Raw genomic sequence first — 22,670 nt, forward strand, 5'->3', positions numbered from 1 at the left:
CGATAGTTTCTCCAACAGCTTTGCATGATCTGAGCCACATTTCCAAACTGCTTTTCACTGTGATTCCTGCAACAAATTCCATCAGTACATTTTAGAACTTTTGCAAATTAAAGTAGATGTACTTGTTCACCTCAATTCATCCCTGGTGAATGGCTGTGTGGAACTCTAAATTTAAGTACAACTGCATTACTGTTCTCTGGTTCATGTAGAATAATTCTTGGATTCATAGCAATGCCAAGCTAAATGACACTGCAAAGAAACCCTTTGTTTTCAAATAAATCAGTGCTTGGATTTAGATAATGCTATAAAGAATCTTATTCATGCAGTGTACCCTAGTTAAAATTGAAAAAGTTGGGAACAAAAACTTCCACCTCTATTAAAATAATAATCTTTAAAGTTTTTTTTCTACATGAGTTTAATAGAACCATAGAATTTTAGAGGTAGAAGGAACTTTGAGTAATTTAAAATCTAAGAAAATAACATCACTTACTAAGAGTTACTGAAATTAGTGAATCTAATGGTAGAACCCAAGCCTTCTAGATTCCCTACAGCTATTAAATATGATGAACAGATTAATATCAGCCAACATTTATTTATCAAATGGCTACTTTGTGCCCTTCACTATGCCAAGCATTTTTACACCCATCATTTCTTTCCTAAATCATTTCACAGGATTAGAAAAGACTTGATAAAACAATCACATTTACTCCTTTGGACATTCAGTGTTGCTAACAGGGGCAATTGCCACATGATCAAAATGGAAAGAGATAATTCAATTACAATAATAACTATACTACTGAAGAAGATGTATTTCAACAACACTTCATTCTCAGAAATTTCCCTCCCAGAAGTAGAAATAGATTTAGAAGGCCTAGGAATGCATTTCTGGGCACCAGCCTCTTTGCCAAGACCTGCAAAGACTACTGCAGCTTCCTCCTTCATCCACTTCTATACTTTTTCCCACTATTACATTCTTGCCCAATTCTTCTGTAACTTTTTCCCACTATCACATTCTTGATTGATTCTTCTGTTTGTTATCCAATCTACACCTTCTCCTGAATTGCTATCCCCTCCAATAATACCAAAATGATTCAGCTTTTCTGGCTATACATACCATGCACACTTCGTAGAATTCTTCCTCTGCATTCTGATTGATACCCTCTACCAGCCTAGGCTGAATGGCCTTCCAATATGGTCATTATTATACAATAGGATTAATTAAATAAGAGATCACTCTAACTACAAGTGCAGTTTGAAAAATCACTGCAATGTGTATATTTGCTTTTTTATAATATCAAAATAATTATTTATTTATTTTTTTTTTTTAATAAAGGTTATGTGAATGTGGTCTCTCTCAGTCTGTTGCCCATGCTGGAGTGCAGTGGCACGATCTTGGCTCACTGCAACCTCCACCTCCCAGGTTCAAGTGATTTTCCTGCCTCAGCCTCCTGAGTAGCTGAGATTACAGATGCGTACCACAATGCCCAGCTAATTTTTGTATTTTTAGTAGAGAGGAGGTTTCACCATGTTGGCCAGGCTGGTCTCGAACTCCTGACCTCAGGTGATCCACCCACCTCGGCCTCCCAAAGTGCTGGGAACACAGGCATGAGCCACCGTGCCCAGACAACAATTTATTTTTAAAATACAAAATAACTTTTATATGTGCTACAAGGCAAAGTTAATCATTTTTTTTTTTTTTTTTTTTTGGGAGATAGAGTCTTGTGTTGTCACCCAGGCTGGAGTGGAGTGGCACAATCTTGGCACGCTGCAACCTCTGCCTCCTGGGTTCAAGTGATTCTCCTGCTTCAGCCTCCCAAGTAGCTGAGATTACAGGTACACACCAGCATGCCCAGCTAAGCAAAGTTAAATTATATTGTTTTCACAAACTCATGGTTGATGGTACTAAAATGTCCAAATATTTTTAGTTGAGGAAAAGAATTTACCAGTGTTTATATGTTGAAACATTTTTAATTGCCTCCACCAACTAGACCTCACATGGCCTTTCTACCACTGCAAATTTTGACATGTCTATTTCATATAATTCTTGTAGGTGCAAATTAAATACTGTTCCAATGAAAAACAAGAAAATTTAACTGCTTACCATTTCTAATTGTCATGAAGATAGAGCGCATTCTGTCACATTTTTTTTGAGATGTCCTCTCAACCATGTTAGCAAGTAAACTTTTAATTCCTAACAAATAAGGTTTTCAAAATATGAACGCTAGTTTGAGATGGGTGGCAATAATACTTGAAAAAAAATTCCAGCACATTCTACTAGTAACTCCTAACAGACACAAAAGAATCACTGACTTAAGAAAATATCACTAAACATAAGCTACATTTAAATGTTAATATCCGGCCAGGTGCGGTGGCTCATGCCTGTAATCCCAGCACTTTGGGAGGCCAAGGCGGGCAGATCATGAGGTCAGGAGATGGAGACCATCCTGGCTAACATGGTGAAACCCTGTCTCTACTAAAAATACAAAAAATTAGCCCGGCGTGGTGGTGGGTGCCTGTAGTCCCAGTACTCGGGAGGCCGAGGCAGGAGAATGGCATGAACCCAGGAGGCGGAGCTTGCAGTGAGCTGAGATCGAGCCACTGCACTGCAGTCTGGGCAACAGAGCAAGACTCCATCTCAAAAAAACAAACAAACAAAATAAATAAATAAACAAATAAATAAATAAATGCTAATATCCAAAGGTAAAGAAAGTAAATAATTTTCAAATTTAATTTGGTTTGACTAGCCCACTAAAACAACATATGTTTCCATTTGAGCCTTTTATCTTGGTAATGAATTTTCATATTTATTCTAATATGAAACATTAAAAGAGTGCTTTGAAAAGTATTTAGGAGAATAACTAGATAGAAGATCAACAAGGAAAAGGATATGAACAACACTATAAACCAACTAAACCTAATAGACATCTATAGAACATTCCACCTAAAGCACCAGAATACATATTCTTCTAACGTACACATGAAACATTCTCCAAGATAGTCCATATATTATCCCATAAGAAGTCCTCATTAAATTAAAAAGTACAAAAATCATACAAAGTGTGTTCTCTGACAAAAATGTAATTAAATTAGAAAGCGGATAACAAAGGAAATCTGGTAAATTCACAAATATGTGGAAATTAAACAATATACTTTTAAGTAATCAATGGGTTAATGAGGAAATCACAAAGAAAATTAAAAAATACTTTTGGCCAGGTGCGGTGGCTCACACCTGAAACCCCAGCACATTGGGAGACTGGGGTGGGCAGATCACCTGAGGTCAGGAGTTCAAGACCAGCCTGGCCAATATGGCAAAACCCCGTCTCTACCAAAAATACAAAACAAAAAGTAGCCAAGCTTGGTGGTGGGCACCTGCAATCCCAGCTACTCTAGAGGCTGAGGCAGGAGAATTGCTTGAACATGGGAGGAGGAGGCTGCAGTGAGCTGAGACCACACCACTGCACTCCGCAAGACTATCTCAAAACAAACAAACGAACAAAAAACAGTGCTGAGACAACTGGATATACACATGCAAAAGAATGAAGCTGGACCCCTACCTCACACCATAAACAAAAATTAACTCAACAGATCACAGATCTAAAAGTAAGACCTAGAACTATGAAGCTCTTAGAAGAAAGCATAGGAGTAAATTTCTGTGACCTTGAGTTAATAATTTCTTAGATGATGTGACACCAAAAGCACAAGCAACAAAGAAAAAAACCAAGAAAATGGGTTTCATTAAAAATTAAAACTTTTTGGCTGGGCGTGGTGGCTCACACTTGTAATCCCAGCACTTTGGGAGGCTGAGGCAGGTGGATCACGAGGTCAGGAGATTGAGACCACGGTGAAACCTCGTCTCTATCAAAAATACAAAAAAATTAGCCGGGCGTGGTGGCAGGCGCCTGTAGTCCCATCTACTCAGAAGGCTGAGGCAGGAGAACGGTGTGAACCCGGGAGGCGGAGCTTGCAGTGAGCCGAGATGGCACCACTGCACTCCAGCCTGTGTGACACAGCCAGACTCCGTCTCAAAAAAAAAAAAAAAAAATTTAAAACTTTTGTGCTCCAAGGAAACCAAGAAAGTGAAAGGAAAACCCATAGAATAAAAGAAAATATTTGTAAATTATATATCTCATAAGGGACATATATTCAGAATATGTAAATAATTCATATAATTAAACAATAAACCAAATTTTTTTTAATAAGGAAAGAATCTGAATAGACATTTATGTAGAGAAGATACACAGTTGGCCAATAAGTACCTGAAAAGATGCTCAACATCAATAGACTTTCAGAAAATGCAAATCAAAACCACAATGAAATATCACTTCACATGCACTTAAATGGCTAAAATAGAAAGAAAGAAAAGTGTTGGTAAGGATGTAGAGAAATGTGAAACTTCATACATTACTGGTGAGATTGTAAAATAAGGTAGGGCTGGGTGCAGTGGCTCATGCAAAGTGCTGGGTGGCTGGTGTAATCCTAGCACTTTGAGAGGTCAAGGCAGGTGGATCACCTGAGGTCAAGAGTTTGAAGACTGGCCAACATGGTGAAACCCCGTCTCCACTAAAAATATAAAAAATTAGCAGGGTGTGGTGGTGCACACCAGTAATCCCAGCTACTCAGAAGACCGAGGCAGAAGAATCACTTGAACCCGGGAGGTGGGGGTTGCAGTGAGCCGAGATCACGCCACTGTACTCTAGCCTGGGCGACAGGAGTGAAACTGTCTCAATCAATCAATCAATCAATCAATAAATGCATGTAGGCATTCTAGAAAACAGTCTGGCAACTCCTCAAAAAGTTAAACAAGAGTTACCATATGACCCAGCACTTCTGCTCCTAGGTATACATCTAAGGGAAAATAAAACATGTATATTCATACAAAAACTTATTCAAAAATATTCATAGCAGTATTATATGTAATAGCCAAAAGGTGAAAACAACCCAAACATCAATCAATAGATGAATGAATAAGCAAAATATGGTATATTCATACAACAGAATTTTTTTTTCTTCTTTTTTTTGAGATGGAGTCTTGCTCTGTCGTCCAGACTGGAGTGCAGTGGTGCGATCTCGGCTCACTGGTTCACACCATTCTCTTGCCTCAGCCTCCCAAGTAGCTGGGACTACAGGCGCCCGCCACCATGCCCGGCTAATTTTTTGTACTTTTAGTAGAGACAGGGTTTCACCGTGTTAGCTAAGATGGTCTCGATCTCCTGACCTTGTGATCCACCCGCCTCGGCCTCCCAGTGTGCTGGGATTATAGGCTTACAGGCGTGAGCTACCGCGCCCAGCTCTTTTGTTTGTTTGTTTGTTTGTTTTAAGAGGGAGTCTCGCTCTGTCGCCCAGGCTGGAGTGCAGTGGCGGGATCTCGGCTCACTGCAAGCTCTGCCTCCTGGGTTCATTCCATTCTCCTGTCTCAGCCTCCCAAGTAGCTGGGACTACAGGTGCCCACCACCATGCCCAGCTAATTTTTTGTATTTTTAGTACAGACAGGGTTTCACCATCTTAGCCAGGATGGTCTCCATCTCCTCACCTTGTGATCTGCCCGCCTCAGCCTCCCAAAGTGCTGGGATTACAGGCATGAGCCACTGTGCCCAGTCCAGATTTATTTTTTTTTTAAGAGGCAGAGTCTTGCTCTGTTGCCCAGGCTGGAGTGCAGTGGTGTGACCATAGTTCACAGGGTGAACTCCTAGACTCAAGCAATCCTCCCACTTCAGCCTCCTAAGTAGCTAGAACTATAGGTACACACCACCACACCCAGCTATTTATTTATTTATTGTTGCTGTTCTTGTTGTTGAGGTGGAGTCTCACTCTATTGTCCAGGCTTGTCTTGAACCACTAGCCTCAAGCAATCCTCCCACCTTGGCATCCCAACAACAGGATATTTTTCACCAATAAAAAGAAATGGCTGGGAGCAGTGGCTCACACCTGTAATCCCAGCACTTTTGGAGGCCAAGGTGGGCAGATCATCTGAGGTCAGGAGTTCGAGACCAGCCTGGCCAACATGGTGAAACACTGTCTCTACTAAAAATACAAAAATTAGCTGGGCGTGGTGGTGGGTACCTATAATCCCAGCTACTCAGGAGGCTGAGGCAGGAGAAATGCTTGAACCTGGGAGGTGGAGATTGTAGTGAGCTGAGATTTCGCCATTGCACTCCAGCCTGGGTGACAAGAGTGGAACTCCATCTCGAAAAAAAAAAAAAAAAGAAATGAAGTACCACATGCTACAACATGGATGAGCGCTGAAAACATTATACTAATAAGTGAAGGCCGGGTGCGGTGGCTCACGCTTGTAATCCCAGCACTTTGGGAGGCCGAGGCGGGCGGATCACGAGGTCAGAAGATCGAGACCACGGTGAAACCCCGTCTCTACTAAAAATACAAAAAAATTAGCCAGGTGTAGTGGCGGGCGCCTGTAGTCCCAGCTACTCGGAGAGGCTGAGGCAAGAGAATGGCGTGAACCCGGGAGGCGGAGCTTGCAGTGAGCCGAGATTGCGCCACTGCACTCCAGCCTGGGCGACAGAGCGAGACTCCGTCTCAAAGAAAAAAAAAAAAAAACTTTAATGGTATGTGAATTATATCTCAATAAAGCTGTTATTTTTAAGTGTTAAGTGTAAATTACTCTAGTGTATGCTGTGGGTTTATTCTGTCTTCTCCATTTACTATTTGCGACTTTTTACTTCTTTTTAAACTTTTCCAATCATTTGAATTTTCTCAGCGTCTTTCTCACCATCTGTCTTAGTCCATTTGTGCTGCTATAACAGAATACCTGACACTGGGTAATTGATATAGAATAGAAATTTATGTCTCACAGTTCTAGAGGCTGGAAAGTCCGAGATCAAGGTGCCAGCACCTGTTGAGGGCCTTTTGCTGTGTCCTTGAATGGAGGAAGGTAGAAAGGGCAAAAAGGACAAACTGTGTCCTCATATGGCAGAAAGCAAGAGAGGGCAAAACCACTCCCACTTTCATGACAGCATTCATCCATTTACGAGGGCAGAGCCCTCGTGAGCTAAACACCTCCCAAAAGGCCCCACTTCCCAATGCTGTTGCATTGGGGATTAAGTTTCCAACACATGCATTGTGGGAGACACATCCAGACCATACCACCATCTTTGCCCAGAATCATAATATTTTTTATTAGATAAAAGAATCACAGGATAATGTAGTATATAAGAATTCAGGCTGGGCGCGGTGGCTCACGCCTGTAATCCCAGCACTTTGGGAGATCGAGGAAGGTGGATCACGAGGTCAGGAGATGAGACCACGGTGAAACCCCGTCTCTACTAAAAATACAAAAAATTAGCCAGGCGTGGTGGCGGGCGCCTGTAGTCCCAGCTACTCCGGAGGCTGAGGCAGGAGAATGGCGCGAACCCGGGAGGCGGAGCTTGCAGTGAGCCAAGATTGCGCCACTGCACTCCAGCCTGGGCGACAGAGCGAGACTCCGTCTCAAAAAAAATAAAATAAAATAAAAATAAAAATAAATAAGAATTCAGACCTGGCTGATGGTGGCTCATGCCTAGAATCCCAGCGCTTTGGGAGGCCAAGGTGGGTGGATCACTTGGGCCCAGGAATTCAAGACCAGCCTGAGTAACACAGAAAAACCCTGTGTCTACAAAAAATACAAAAATTAGCCAGGTGGTGCACACCTGTAGTCCCAGCTACTCCAGAGGCTTAGGTGGGAGGGTCACTTCAGCCTAGGAGATCGAGGCTGCAGTGAGCTGAGATTGAACCACTGCACTCCACCCTGGGCAACAGAGCAAGACCCTGTCTCAAAAGAGACAAAAAGGAATTCAGATCTCACATGTTCTATCATCTTTACTTGGTTAATAGGAACTTATTCCAGTATCTACAAAAACCCACAATACAAAAATTAGCCAGGTGGTGCACACCTGTAGTCCCAGCTACTCAGTAGGCTTAGGTGGGAGGGTCACTTGAGCCTGGGAGATCGAGGCTGCAGTGAGCTGAGATTGAACCACTGCACTCCACCCTGGGCAACAGAGCAAGACCCTGTCTCAAAAAAAACAAAAAGGAATTCAGATCTCACATGTTCTATCATCTTTACTTGGTTAATAGGAACTTAGCTAACATGCAACAAAAATCAACAAAGTTACTGCTCTATTTCCACGGATTAATGTAAACGTGGTACTGGTTATCATTGTTAGATTTTAGAATATGACAACAGTACTTGTTATCACTGGTAAAGTTCACTGGACATTGGTTACTAATAGCAAGAGTTTGGCAGTTCTGCAGATAACAGCATAAGATATTCAAATTCTATAGGTTCAGGATTTAACAATCAGCTTTTAAATCTTTTTTTTTTTTTTTTTTTTACAGACAGGGTCTTGCTCTGTCATTCAGGCTGGATTGCAGCAGAGCAATCATGGCTCACTGTAACCTCAAACTCTTAAGCTCAAGCGATCCTCCCGCCTCAGCTTTCCAAATTGTTGGGGCTACAGTCACATGTCACCACACCCAGCTAAATGTAAAATATTTAGTCTTTTTCTATTAGGTACAAAATACATATTTAAAACATTTTAATCAGCTTTCTTCTTGAAATCTGGCACGAGTTTCTAGATTAAAACATTAATATGATTTCACAATGATAAAGTAAAAATGAAAGCCCATTTTCAAACTCATTTAACCACTGCCTCATCAGCAGATGGTACTATGGGTTATTTGTTAATAAATTCTGCCTGCTCTTTTGGATGAGGGGCTTTGAGAGGAGTCAGCTTTTACCTCCTCATCAGTTAACACAGGGGAACCTCATGGTAAAGCCAGAGAGACCTGTTCAGATCAGCTCTGCCTCATGTTGCCACAAACAGCAACCTTGGAAACCTCACTATGCTCAAGTGGCTCATCTGCAAAATAAAACGACCTACCCATCCCACAGCGTTATTATGAGTATTTAAGAAAATAATGTCTCTAAAGCACCCAGCATATGGTAGAAACTCAATAAATATTCGTGCCTTTTTCTTTGTTCTCTGAGAGGTAAAATACAGGTCATACATGATAAAAACTACAAAAATCCTGATGAAAGGAAATATTTGGCTTAGCGTGTACAACTTGAAAAGGGTGCAATTATCTAAATACCAAAAGTAAACCAACCTTTATTTTCTAAAAGCACCAAACTCATATAATCTTAAGTAGGTAAATTATAACCATGATGATAAGATACAAGATATCATGGGGGCAAGATAAACTGATGTTGCAGTAATTGCACTGGTATTATCTAAGAGTTTTTATTAGGAAACAACTGAGTATCCAGTTGGCAAAATACTGCAGATAATTTCAATTAAGTGGTTCTTCCAATAAGCCAGCAATAATTTAAGGTTTGGCTGTATTTGCAGTATGAGAATTTCCTAATGGAAGGCTTCATAATGAATCTTAGTCACAGCATTTGAGAGTGCTGAAGGAGAACAAAGCCATGGCAAGGCGCCTGCAAATTACTACTGGTCCTTTGAGACTAGACTATACAAGCATTCTTAAAAAAAAAAAAAAATTTAAAACACAACCTTACTAATGACTTTATATGGAAGAAGAACACTAGATATATATAGATCTACTTTTTAAGTCAGGAAACTCCGGGACATGATTTTAAACATTATTTTAACAATGGGTTACATATTCACAGGGTTAAAAAAAAACATAGTGAGAAGTCGGCTTCCCACCCATCCCTATCCACCCAGTTCTCATCCCCCACCCCAAAGAGATAAACACTGTCTTTTTTTTTTTTTTTCTGAGACAGTATTACTCTGTCACCCAAGGCTAGGGTGCAGTGGCACCATCTCGGCTCACTGCAACCTCCATCTCCTGGGATCAAGCAATTCTCCCTGCCTCAGCCTCCCAGGTAGCTGGGATTACAGGCGCCCACCACCGTGCCCAGTTAATTTTTTTGTTTTGTTTTGTTTTTGAGACGGAGTCTCACTCTGTCACCCAGGCTGGAGTGCAGTGGCATGATCTCGGCTCACTGCAAGCTCCGCCTCCAGGGTTCACGCCATTCTCCTGCCTCACCCTCCTGAGTAGCTGGGACTACAGATGCCTGCCACCACACCCAGCTAATTTTTGTATTTTTAGTAGAGATGGGGTTTCACCATGTTAGCCAGGATGGTCTCGATCTCCTGACCTCGTGATCCGCCCGCCTCAGCCTCCCAAAGTGCTAGGATTACAGGCGTGAGTCACCACGCCCGGCCAATTTTTGTATTTTTAGTAGAGACGGGGTTTCGTCATATTGGCCAGGCTGGATTCGAACTTCTGACTTCAGGTGATCCACCTGCCTTGGCCTCCCAGGCGTGAGCCACCATGCCAAACCAACAATGCCAATTTCTTATGTGTCCTTCCAGAGTCCCTTTATATGTAGTCAAGCAAAACATAATATATTCTTATTTTTTCCTGGTCTTTCCACACAAAAGGTAGCATTTTATGCACAATGTTCTGCATCTCACAGGCAAATTTTTAATCCTAACATGTCCAGTGAAAGCAATAAATAATTTCAATGGGACAAAGACTTTAGTTTACACTTCAGTGGACTTTATTTTATTTTATTTTTTATTAGTTTTTATTTATTTTCTTGAGACAGAGTATTGCTCTGTCACCCAGGCTGGAATGCAGTGGCACGATCTCGGCTCACTGCAACCTCCACCTTCCTGGTTCAAGCAATTTTCCTGCCACAGCCTCCCAAGTAGCTGGGACTACAGGTGTCTGCCACCACGCCCAGCTAATTTTTGTATTTTTAGTAGAGATGTGGTTTTACCATATTGGCCAGGCTGGTCTCAAACTCCTGACCTCATGATCAGCCTCCCAAAGTGCTGGGATTACAGGCGTGAGCTGCCGCGCCCAGCCTTAGTGGACTTTTAAAAGGAGAAATAGGCTGGGTATGGCGGCTCACGCCTGTAATCCCAGTGTTTTGGGAAGCTGAGGCAGGAGAATAGCTTGAGGCCAGAAGTTTGAGACTAGCCTGGGCAACAGGATCCTCACTAGACCCTGTCTCTACAAAAAATATTTAAAAATAGCTGGGCATGGTGGCATGAGTCTGTAGTCCTAATAAAAAAATTAAAAGGAAGACTAGAAATAAATGATGTTAATGTTAGCAAAAGTCAGAAATAATAGAAATATAAAGGGAAGACAAAGTTCAAAGGGAAAAGGGGGTGCAGTCTAACAAATCTTAAAAACTTTTCTCTGCTAAAACATTGGACTATCTTGTCTTTCATCAGTAAAAAAATCTCCTTACAGATACACAAAAAATTAAAACAAATATTGGTGAGAAGAGAGAGTGGGATAAAAAGAGATCAATTAGAAATGAGAGAAAGGTACTTGTGTCAGAATGGACTAAATTGTCAACTGTGTACAACTACAGACATGTAGAATTACAAAACATGAGAGCTATTTTTAACAAATTATAACAGTTGGGCAAAGTGGTTCATGTCTATAATCCCAGCACATTGGGTGGCTAAGGATGTGGGAACACTTGAGCCCAGGAGTTTGAGAGCAGCCTGGGCAACACGGTAAGACCCCATCTCTACAAAAAATAAACAAAATTAGCTGGGTGTGGTGGTGCGTGCCTGTATTCCCAGCTATTTGGGAGGCTGGGGTGGGAGGACTGCTTGAGCCTGGGAGGTTGAGGCTGCCGTGTGTTAAGATTGCACCACTGCACTCCAGCTCACGTGACAGAGGAAGACCTTTCTTCTTTTCTTTTTGAGATGGAGTTTCGCTCTTGTTGCCCAGGCTGGCGTGCAACGGCGCGATCTTGGCTCACCGCAACCTCTGCCTCCCGGGTTCAAGCAATTCTCCTGCCTCAGCCTCCTGAGTAGCCAGGATTACAGGCATGCGCCACCATGCTTGGCTAATATTTTTTGTATTTTTAGTAGAGACAGGGTTTCACCATGTTGATCAGGCTGGTCTCGAACTCCCGACCTCAGGTGATCTGCCCGCCTCAGCCTCCCAAAGTGCTGGGATTACAGGCGTAAGCCACCGTGCCCAGCCAACCCTTTTACAAAAAAAAAATATATATATATACACACGTGTATATATATATACAAAATCTTACTTCTGAATGTTTATTAACAATGGTACCTGATATAGTTTGGATATTTGTTTCTGCCCAAATCTCATGTTGAACTGTAATCTCCAATGGTGGAGATGGAGTCTGGTGAAAGGTGTTTGGATCATGGGGCAGATCCCTCATGGCTTGGTGCTGTCTTCACCACAGTGAGTTATTTAAAAGTGTGTGGCACCTTCACTTCACCACTCTTGCTCTTGCTCCTGTTCTCGCCACGTGATGTCCCTGCTCCCCTTTCGTGTTCTGCAATGATTGTAAGCTTCCTGGGGCCTCCCCAGAAGCAGATGCTTCCTGTACAGTCTGCAGAACCATGGGCCAATTAAACCTCTTTTCTTATAAATTACTCAGTCTCAGGTTTTTTTTTATAGCAATGCAAGAACGACCTAATACAATACCAGTTTAAATAAGTAAATGATATAGTACTTTCATGTCTAAGCCATCATCAATTTTAGCACTGTGTTGTTGGGAGGCTGAATAAAAACATCTTTTCAGAGGCCGGGTGTGGTGGCTCACGCCTGTAATCCCAGCACTTTGGGAGGCCAAGGTGGGCGGATCACGAGGTCAGGAGATCGAGACCATCCTGGCTAACATGGCAAAACCCCATCTCCACTAAAAATACAAAAATTAGCCAGGCATGGTGGCAAATGCCTGTAGTCCCAGCTACCTGGGAGGCTAAGGCAGGAGAATCGCTTGAACTCGGGAGGTAGAGGTTGCAGTGAGCCGAGATCACGCCACTGCACTCCAGCCTCGGTGACAGAGTGAGACTTCATCTCAAGAAAACAAAAAACAAGAAAAACAAAAACAAAAACATCCTTACAAAAGCTTTTCCAATGATGTTTATGAGAAAATAAGCCTTTACTCTCAGTGCAGCTTAAGTAGCTATTGTCTTGGTGCAGAGGTTCCTATACCATCTGGCCCACGCACCTTTACAGGCAAGCTGAAGTTGGTATGCGGTCAGTTTCCAGGGCCTGATCCTCTATCCCTAACTCTTGTAAGAGTCTCCAGCAGGGACCTAGCATTCCTGAACCAGCAATGCTTCTTCTGTAAGTCCCAAGGATCTGATCCAAGCTCTCACCAGTGCATATCTCTACTGATAAAAATCTGGAAGGAAGTGGTTGGGAATCCTGACATACCACTTCTCAAAGATTGCTAACCTTTGGCCCAAGATACCCTTCTTAGTCTTTAACTTACTTGAAAACAAAAAGGTTATTTTAAAGCCTAATAGAACTTTGGATATGTTTTCTAAAAGGAACAGTGGTCATATCTGAGAGTTAGCTTTCAAGACCAAAACATTCTATTCAACCCATAACATGACTGACATCTTTAACTGGGAAAAAAAAAAATAGCACAAAACAATGCTGTTGCAATGACATGAGCAAAAAAAAAAAAATATGTATATATATATATCTATAAATAGCTTTAAATTTTATAGTTCATGCCAATGCTTAAGGAAAAAGAGCTTATTTAGAGAAGAGGAGGTGGGTGTGGACTTCTGTGGATATTTTGAAAGGAATTACTAGGTATTCTTAAGGGCTTCAAAGGTTGAAACCACTAGTTCTTTATAATGTCTATGTTTCTTCCCAAACTAAAAGCTTTCTTTTCCTTATTAAAGGCCTGCTCTTAAATGTATTACCATGATTAGTATCCATTTTGCTTAAGACCAACATGAAGAGAGTGGGATAGAGAAAAGACAGAACTTTTCTTAATGCAAGAGGTAGAAGAAGAGAAAAAAAAAAAGGTTTATAAAGGAGAGCAAACTCTCAGAGAGCAGGGGAGGCCACAAAGGGTGCAGGAGCCCGCACCTGCTGTAGACTGTGTGTTGCAGATTGTGTACTCACACCTTGGGGGAAGAAAAGGGGATGGATGGAGAGATGTCAGCACAAACCGATGCTATCTGGAAAGACTGGTGGCTTTAGTATGTGAAGAGGGAGCTGTGTGCATGAAATTATACTAAGTCAAGTGTTACTGACTCTGAGACAACCTATAATAGGATCACAAGAAACTTCAAGGTCACCTATTCCCACCATTGGTGGTGGTGCTGTTTAAACCAATTATACTATAAACAATGTACTCATTATTAGACGAGTATTTCAAAACATCTCAAGTTCACCTGTTCTAATTTCTTTGTTTGTTTTGTTTGTGAGACAGGGTCTCACTCTCTCACCCAAGCTGGAGTGCAGTGGCATGATCCCAGCTCACTGAAACCTCCGCCTCTGCAGCTCAAGCAATCCTCCCACCTTAGCCTTCCCAGTAGCTGGGGCCACAGGTGTGTGCCACCACACCTGGCTAATTATATATATATATATATATATATATATATAATTTTTTTTTTTTGAGACAGAGTTTTGCTCTTGTCACCCAGGCTGGAGTGCAGTGGTGCGATCTTGGCTCACTGCAACCTCCACTTCCCAGGTTCAAGCGATTCTCTTGCCTCAGCCTCCCAAGCAGCTGGGATTACAGGCACCCACCACCACGCCCAGCTAATTTTTGTATTTTTAGTAGAGAAAGGGTTTCACCATGTTGGCCAGGCTGGTCTCAAACTCCTAACCTCAGGTGATCCACCCGCCTTGGCCTCCCAAAGTGCTGGGATTACAGGCGTGAGCCACCGTGCCTGGCCCAATTTTTTATATTTTTTGTAGAGACTAGGTTTCACCATGTTGCCCATGTCAGTCTTAAACTCCTGAGCTCAAGCGATCTGCCCACCTCAGCCTCTAAAAGTGCTGGGGTTACGGGCATGAGCTACCATGCCAGCTGTGCTAATTCCTAACTGAAATTTAGAACAGCCACTTTTTCCTTGGTTCAAGTCAATTATTTCTGCTTCTCCTTTAGTGATTACAATCAATTACATGTGAACATCCTATCATTTCTCTTCTTAAATATCTTGTATCTTAGATGAACTTATAATATAAATATTGATGGACTCTCATTAGAAAAACATGTGCTTTATGTTAATTTGGATGGATTTGTCAGTCTATCCACACACCCTCATTCCCTTTATGAGCGGCAGTATAAATTTCCAAGAGTGTTAGCCAGGGCTGGGGCATGGCAAGTGGCCAGGAAACAGTAAAATAACTGGTTCAAAGGTGCATGGAATCTGTGACATTGGTTGGCTACATAAGTGTAATTCTCTAACCAACAAAGCAAGCCTGTATAAGAGAAACTTTTAAAAATGGCATTGAAAATATGCACATGCACACACAAATAAAAGCCTAGAAGGATATACTCTAAAATGCTAATAGTGCTTTGCCAATGAGTGATAGATTTACTGGTAATTCTTATTTTCTCTATTTCTTCTTTTATTTGTCCAAAAAAGTATTACTTTGATGATTTAAATATATTTTAAAAGATTCAAAATGGTAAACATGTCAGCAATAGAAATAACAGAAAATGGATAATCAACTATAAAGCGGAATACTATGCAGCTATCAAAACTAATGATATAGATCTATAGATGTCTATATATAGTGTTAAATAAGAAACAGGATGGGCATAGCACAGTGGCTGACATCTGCAATTCCAGTACTTGGGGAGGCAGAGGCAGGAGGATTACTTGAGCGCAGGGGTTCGAGACCAGTCTGGGCAATATAGTAAGACCTTGTCTCTACTAAAAATTAAAAAGAATTAGCTGGGTATGGTGGCACATACCAGTACTCAGGAGGCCAAGGCAGGAGGATCACTTGAACCCTAGAGGTCGAAACTGCAGTGAGTCACAATCGTGCCACTGCATTCCAGCCTGGGAGATAGACTAAAACCCTGTCACTAAATAAATAAATAAATAAATAAATATATAAATAAATAAATAAATACAAAATAAATAGTACAAAACAATCCCCATTAAAAAAAAAACTATTGTGTACGTATATAGATACACAAACTTATGTAAGCATGAAAAAAGTTTAGAAGGGTATAAAATCAGCAGCAGCAGTAGTTATCTTTGTGGATAAAATCAGAGTGGAGAGGATGTATTTTTTTTATTACATATGCTTCTCAATTGCTTGAATTTAAGAGCATACATACTTTTTTTATTGGGGGGGGACAGGGTCTCAATCTGTCACCTAGGCTGGAGTGCAGTGACACAATCATAGCTCACTGTAACACTGAACTCTTGCGCTCAAGCAATCCTCCCACCTCAGCCTTGTATACCTTTATAATTTAAAGTTTAAAAAATGGAAGACAAAACTAAAATTAAAATGGGGGGGAAAGATGCATGTGTTTTCTCGGGAAACTAAGAATATGATTCCAAAATTCTCTTTGAGCTGATCATATATAAAACATACATGTGGCCGGGGACGGTGGCACACACCTGTAATTCCAGCACTTTGGGAAGCTGAGGCAGGCAGATTATCTGAGGTCGGGAGTTCGAGACCATCCTGACCAACATGGAGAAGCCCCGTCTCAACTAAAAATACAAAATTAGCTGGGCGTGGTGGCGCACATCTGTAATCCCAGCTACTCAGGAGGCTGAGGGAGGAGAATCACTTGAACCTGGGAGGCAGAGGTTGCAGTGAGCCAAAATTGTGCCACTGCCCTCCAGTGTGAGCAACACAGTGAGAGTCTGTCTCAAAAAAACAAACAAAACAAAGCAAAAACCACATACATGTGCATTAGATTCTACAGACTATATACTGGTCATACACACACACACACAATATATATATGTGTGTGTATATATATATATACACACACATATATATGTTTATCTGCATGTATAGATGCTGAGTTGGAAATTGAATCATTTTAAGTTAACCTTTATCTATTTTTGGTTAGAAAATAGGTAGGTAGGCCGAGAGCGGTGGGTTATGCCTGAATCCCAGCACTTTGGGAGGCCGATGTGGGCAGATCATTTGAGGTCAGGAGTTTGAGACCAGCCTGGCCAACATGGTGAAACCCTGTTTCTACTAAAAATACAAAATTAGCCAGGTGTGGTGGTAGGCGCCTGTAGTCCCAGCTATTTCGGAGGCTGAGGCAGGAGAATCGCTTGAATCCCAAAGGCGGAGGTTGTAGTGAGCTGAGATCATGCCATTGCACTCCAGCCTGGGTAACGGAGTGAGACTCCATGTCAAAAAAAAAAGAAAAAAAAACATAGGGAGGTAAATAACTAAAGTAGGCCAGGCGCAGTGGCTCACGCCTGTAATCCTAGCACTTTGGGAGGCTAAAGCAGGTGGATAACTGAGGCCAGGAGTTCGAGACCAGCCTGGCCGACACAGTGAAACCCATCTCTACCAAAAATACGAAAACAATCAGCTGGGCATGGTGGTGCACAACTGTAGACCCAGCTTCTCGGAAGGCTGAGGTACGAGAATCGCTTGAACCTGGGAGGTGGAAGTTGCAGTGAGCTGAGATCATGCCACTGCACTCCAGCCTGGGCAAGAGAGCGAGATTCTGTCTCGAATAATAATAATAATAATAATTAATTAAAAACAGAACTAGAATAATAAAGTTCCTTCTCATTTTCAAACTTATGAAGCACCACTGTACTTGAATACGTTTCATTCAGCAGTCTGTAGACTGGCTAATCAGTGAGTCCTACTTTTGTATATAAATATATTACATACGAAATCCAGTTTTCTTTTCTTTTCTTTTCTTTTTTTTTTTTTTGAGAAGGAGTCTCACTCTGTCGCCCAGTCTGGAGTGCAGTGGTGTGATCTCGCTCACTGCAACCTCTGCCTCCCGGGTTCAAGCCATTCTCCTGCCTCAGCCTCCCCAGTAGCTGGGATTACAGGCATGTGCCACCATCCCCAGCTAATTTTGTATTTTTAGTAGAGACGGGGTTTCTCCATGTTGGCTAGGCTGGTCTCAAACTCCTGACCTCAGGTGATCCACCAGCCTCAGCCTCCCAAAGTGCTGGGATTACAGGCGTGAGCCACCACACCCGGCCTTTTTTTTTTTTTTTTTTTTTTTTGAGAAAAAGAGTTTCACTCTTGTTGCCCAGGCTAGAGTGCAATGGCATGATCTTGGCTCACTGAAACCTCCACCTCCCGAGTTCAAGAGGTTCTCCTGCCTCAGCCTCCCAAGTAGCTGGGCTTACAGGCACGTGCCACCACGCCCGGCTAATTTATGTATTTTTTTTTTTTTAGTAGAGACAAGGTTTCACCGTGTTGGCCAGGCTGGTCTCAAACTCCTGACCTCAGGTGATCCGCCCACCTTGGCCTCCCAAAGTGCTGGGATTACTGGCGTGAGCCGTGCCTGGCCTCTACATTTTAATTATCTGCCAACAAACTCACTTAGTGGCTTGAAGAAAGCTACCTACTTTGTAGCTTCTGCACTTGATGGTACAAAGTAACTCTGCCCACCAATATCACATCATGCCAAGAGATGTTTCTAGTTCTTCTCAAACTTTCATTCCATATAGGTCTTTCCTATATGTATGGCCCTGTCAGGGGAAGCACAGCTGCACTGCACAGGAATCCTCTGCCACAAGACCTCACTAACATCACTTATTTCACACACATCTCCATTTTCCGTCTTACCTATTATCAGTCCCTCACCCTCTAACAATTCCCCTTGTATCTTCATGTTTCTTTCAGTCACCCCCAAACCCCCCCGCCCAAGGAAAGCAGATTTTGGTTTAGCGTAATACAAGAACAATGGCTACAAGGAGGTGAACTTAGGCAGGTTTTCAGGACTTTGTCCAATTTCTCAAGTCCTTTACTATTTCTCCAAAGGCAAGGATACTGCACACTGCCCTAATTCCCTTTGAAAACCCTCTGGCTCGGCTTCAGACAGCCAGTACAATTTTACTGGGTGACACCTTGAATTGGCCTTCAACATCTGATTTCCACATTGTCTTCCTTGGCAATGACAACTGAAAGTTAGCATTGAGTTAAAACTACTTTGACGTGAACTACAAGATGTGGAAGTAGCACCTCTTAGATTTACCACTTTTCTCCATGATACTGGGTAGGGGAGAGTGAAATGAGAGCAAAGTCTCCACCATGAGAAATGGAAAAGGTAAAGGAAAACAGAGACACTGAGTCGCTTAAAATAATATGGGAGCTGTTACATCTGTCAGAAATAACATGTTACATAATTAGAGTTTCATGAATCAGCAGTTTAGTCAGTAATTTACATTAATTTTTTTAAAAAAGAGAAAACATGAGAACTGGAAAAGGTAAAGTGGTTTCTGAAACAAGGCAGGCTTCAAAGGTATTTTATTCCACTCCCACACAGAAGAACATTGACAGGCAGATGACTCAGTCTGGCTTCATTAAGGGTTTCTTACTGCCTAATACACCTCATGGGAAAGGCCATCCCATCTCTCATCTCTCCCTGATAACTCTTCTCAATTCCTCCTGCCAAGTAATGGCCATATTATCTCCTCTAATTGAAGGTTATCCACCTGGAAATCACATACTTTAGGTACCAAGGGCTATGCTTAAAGCATATAAACATTGAGGAATTTTGTGTGTGTTTTTAAAGACCCTTTATGCTAAAGTCATTGCAACATTTCAATAAAACACATAGCTTTATTTCAAAAATATTTACAATACCTATGATCATTGAGTTTGAACTTGATCATAAACCTAAGTAGTTTAGAGAGATAAGAAAGCTGTAGCCAGGCACACTGGCTCACGCCTGTAATCTCAACACTTTGGGAGGCCAAGGCAGGTGGATCATGTCAGGGGTTTGATACCAGCCTGGCCAACATGGTGAAACCCTGTCTCTACTAAAAACACAAAAATTAGCTGGGTGTGGTGGCATGCACCTGTAGCCCCAGCTACTCAGGAGGCTGAGGCAGGAGAGTCGCTTGAACCCGGGAGGCGGAGGTTGCAGTGAGTCTAGGCTGTGCCATTGCACTCCAGCCTGGGCAACAGAGCAAGACTCCGTCTCAAAAAAAAAAAAAAAAAAAAAGAAAGAAAGAAAGCTGTCAACATAAACATAAATACCATGTGTCCGTTCTAAACTCTCAAAACCAGAGAAAAAAGGTAGGATGAAAAAAATACTCAACTTATTTTCTTTTTCAAAAACCAGAGGTGGCAAATCTTAAGAAATGAGTCCAAAAGGCATTCCCATCTCTTTTGTAGAAAATGTGCTGTATTAGATACTGTTTGAAATAAGAGAGGCATTGGATTAGGCCTGGAAATCTCTCAGGCATAAATCAATTACTATGGTATTTTGAGAGACATGTTTTGAAAGAGCAAGATATCTGAAGCTATTTGGAGTCATTCATTCCACAGATGTTTATTACAGGTCTGCACGTGCCAGGCACTGTCTACACAGCTGTCCTCCATTCAAGCTCTGCCTCTCACCTACTGTGCAATCAAGGCTGAAGCACTTTAACATTTCTGTGCCTCAGTTTCTTCATCTGTAAAAACAGGTAATAAAAAGTAGTTAAGAGATCAACCACACAAGATCTCTCTGAAGGGTAAAGGAGTATGTCTGGAAGAACTTTGTAAGCCATGAAAATGCTAGGGGTCATCCGACTAAACTGAATTCACAAATGACACTAATGCCTGTTGTGTCATAAATTACTAATATATCAGAGGAACATGAGCCTTCTTGCTTCAAGAGACACTTCATAATCCTATTAAATAAGGCTTATCGGCTCACTTAATCATCTCCCTGAAAAGTTAAATATATGAGAGATAAGGGAGGGGGGCACAGAAGGGGAGAGAGGGAGTCAGAAAGGTAGTTTGATGTGCAGATTTTGACATTACATTCATAGTCACCATAATTAATAACAAGAATCATGTCTATCTTAGTCACCACATTGGGTCTCTAACGGTGCACATTTGAAGAGGGCATGTTATTCTGAAAAAATATTCTCTGCATATCTGCATATCACAAAATGTACACCTATGAGGCTGACCTACCAATTCAATGTTTCCAAGAGCAAATAGCAGTGAAATTACAAAACGTTATTTGTTATGTTGACGTGTGCAAACAAAAATGTTCTATTTTATAGTACATTTCAAGTTCAATCTGACCCTCATATCCAAACTATGTCATATAAATAATGTCATATAAATAGTTTCGAACAGATTAGGAACAAAGCTCTTTTCAAAAACAAAAGTACGCTCCATGCAGTAGCAGTTAAAGGGGAAGTTCTGGTGTCTCCAGAGTTAGCCCATGGGGCACAATGGCAGTTGAGAGAGACCATGTTAGACAAGTCATTTAGGTTCTGGCCAACATCTACTTTGAACAGGTCGCATTCCCAGGAGCTCCAGGCTGCCTTACCCCAGGGAAATGCAGGGGTGGTGGCTTGTCTTACAGAAGTGGTAGCCAAGGGGACCAGAAGGCACACCCGGTGCTAAAACACGCCTAAAACTTCCTCTAATGTTTGCAGCTCTTCCAATGACATTTGGGGAACTAAAGTATAGATAGCCTTTTCATTGCTAGAACCGCTATAATATGATGAGTTAAGAGTTTGATTTAATATTTATAAAGCACTTAGAAAGAGCCCAGCGCATAGTAAGAGCTATGTAAGTGTTTGGTAAATAAAGAAGGCACCCACCAGATTGGCTGGGTTAAGTCTCAATCTGGTGAGAAGGGAGAGAATCAAAATACACAACAGTCTATTTTTCACTTTGACAAAGATTTAGAAATTACAGTGCTCTGTATTTATTTTGCACCCAAGTGCACCCTAAATAGTCTCTGGTGCAGGACTGAAATTCTACTCATGGTTCAGAAGTCACTGTGCACAACTCAGTGAAAGCGTTTTAAGTTTCAAGAGATGATTCCTTTCTCTTTTATCTTTCCAAGTAACGATGACTAAAAATGACAGAATCTAAAAATCTCAAAGCACTTCTAGTGGGTACATTCCAATGCTAAAACTGTGAGAATTAACAGGGCCAGATTCACTTGAAGAGACGTAAGGGTTCAAATCACAGAGAACTTAAAAGACGCAACGTATTAAGGTCTCTTACTACAGATCCGCTGACAACAGGTTAAACGATTCCATCCACCCCACTGTGGCGGCTGCCCTCTCCCTGACCCTCGCAGATGACCTGCACCCACTTTCGACCTCAGATAGGGTCTCCCCCGTTCGGCGTTCCCAGTTCCTCCAGGCTCGGCGGCTGCGTGCGGGTTAACAAGGTCCAGCCACCGACACCCCTTGGGCGTTTAGGAATCTCGAGGCAGGATCTGAATTCACCTCGTGGAAACAAAGACCGCAAACTCTCCGGGAGCCGGGGGCTGGGCTTTTTCCAAGGACAGGCAGCGGCCAAGGCCCGGGCAGCCCTCGCCCCGCCCCGGGCCGCCGAGTCCCAGGCGCGCGGACCCTCCCGCCGGCCCCGCACCTACCTGACCCCGCGGTGCTGCTCCCGGCGCGGCGGGCGCGGAGCCGAACGCACTGCGCTTCCTCCTTCCCTGCAGGGCCGCCGGGCGCCGGCGTTTCCTCCCTGACGCGTCACGGCCGCTGGCGGCTCCTCCCGCGGAGCGCGCGGGAGGCCGAGGACAGCCGGGGAAGGCGCCGGATCCCAGCAGAGCGGCGCGAGCGGCGGGCCGGGGGCAGCCCGTGCGGGGAGGGGCTGCAGGCTGCGTCCCTCTCAGGCCTCCGAGGAAACCCGCGCTCCTCTTCCCCGAGGACCCTCGCGAAAGGCCGGGCCGCGGTGCGCCGTCTGCCCCCGTCACGCGCTGTGCAAAGTTCAAGAGGACACGGTGGGTCCCGTCTGGAGTC

At 42.6% G+C, this 22,670-nt stretch overlaps 1 protein-coding gene across 3 annotated transcripts in view; it reads right to left on the reverse strand.

Annotated features, from left to right (window-relative positions):
- SGK3 (serum/glucocorticoid regulated kinase family member 3) overlaps positions 1–22,428 on the reverse strand; it is a 150,698-nt gene extending 128,270 nt beyond the window's left edge. The window contains exon 1 of one of the 3 annotated variants that reach the window (XM_055286187.2): positions 22,295–22,428. The gene's annotated coding sequence lies outside the window, so the exon portion shown is untranslated. The remainder of the gene's footprint in view (positions 1–22,294) is intronic. The other 2 variants (XM_063643253.1, XM_063643255.1) reach the window with 2 other exon arrangements.
- Positions 22,429–22,670: the final 242 nt, after the last annotated feature.

Source organism: Symphalangus syndactylus, chromosome 7 (assembly GCF_028878055.3).
Source record: "Symphalangus syndactylus isolate Jambi chromosome 7, NHGRI_mSymSyn1-v2.1_pri, whole genome shotgun sequence".
Taxonomy (NCBI): domain Eukaryota; kingdom Metazoa; phylum Chordata; class Mammalia; order Primates; family Hylobatidae; genus Symphalangus; species Symphalangus syndactylus.